This window comes from Protobothrops mucrosquamatus, unplaced genomic scaffold (genome assembly GCF_001527695.2).
Source record: "Protobothrops mucrosquamatus isolate PMUCROS unplaced genomic scaffold, P.Mucros_1.0 scaffold6677, whole genome shotgun sequence".
Lineage (NCBI taxonomy): Eukaryota > Metazoa > Chordata > Lepidosauria > Squamata > Viperidae > Protobothrops > Protobothrops mucrosquamatus.
In genome coordinates, this window is record NW_015392496.1 from 1 (window position 1) to 1,331 (window position 1,331).

A 1,331-nucleotide genomic window follows, 5' to 3' on the forward strand; every position below is an offset into this window, starting at 1 on the left:
GAGGAGTTTCCCTCGAACTTCGGACCTGGGAGGGCTCAGGAAAGCGGAGGGACCAATGGGATTTCTCCATTCTGCAGCGTCATCGGTCTCCGGGCAGAGCCTCCCTTGACTTCGTCCGATAGAGGAGATAGTTCGGCGCAGAGAGAGAAGCGGAGAAAGTTGGGAGGGGGGAACAATCCCTTCAGTCGGGGTGGGGGGGGCTGCATTTTAGGGGGGGCGTTTCATGCCAGCTCCGGAGAGGAGGGCGGACTTCCTTTTGCGCCCCCACCCTCGTGATTCTCAACCAGAGCCTCCTTTTCTCTGTGTGTCTGGAGGGGTGGAATAGATGCCCTTTCAGTTCCCAGAGGGAGCCTAGAGCAAAGCGGAGCCAGAGCTTGAGGGCTCCTCCTGGGCTCGCCCGGCTCAGTTTGGGGGCAGGAACACCCCCACCACAGGTCTGGACCATTTGGGGGGGGGGAACTGCGGACACACGTACACACACACACACACACACACACTCCCAAACCCCTCAGGCAACCGATACCAGATGTTATATCAGAACCACATCATCCACAAATCCTGAACTACCGGGGAAGAACCGGAGGATTGGAAAATGGCTGATGTGGTTCCCATCTTAATAATAATAATAATAATAATAATAATAATAATAATAATAATAATAATAATAATAATAATAATAATTAATAATAATAAAGTTGGAAGGCACCTTGGAGGTCATCTAGTCCAACCCCCTGCTCAGGCAGGAAGCCCCATACCATTTCGGACAAATGGCTGTCCAGTTTCTTCTTAAAAACTTCCAGTTCAAGAAAGGGGGGGGAAACAGACCCAGGAAACTACAGACCAATCAGTTTAACATCCATACCTGGGAAGATCCTAGAAAAGATAATCAAAAAACAGATCTGTGAACAACTAGAAGCAACCAAAGTTATAACCAGTAGCCAGCACGGCTGTGTCGAAAACAGATCCTGCCAGGCCAATCTCACCTCATTCTTTGATAAAGTGACTGAACTAAGGATTCTCTCTGGCAGCTGCGGGGTCCCAGTGCCCCCTCCCTCCACTCTGGGTAGGGATCCCAATTGAAGCTCCCCCCCCCCCAAGACAGCTGCCTAGCCTCCAGTGACACACCCACCCCACCCCCCATGCAGGGGACCCTACCGGCTCTCCGGGCCCCCCCCCGAGACTGCTCTCCCGGAGGGACATCGTTCCAAAGTGGGGGGGGATCGCCCTTTCTTGCCTTCCCCAAGGTTCCCCTCCCAGGGAGGGAGTATGAAAGAGCCCCCATTGTGATCCATAACACAGAAAACCCCACAGTGCTTGGAGAGAGTGAGGGA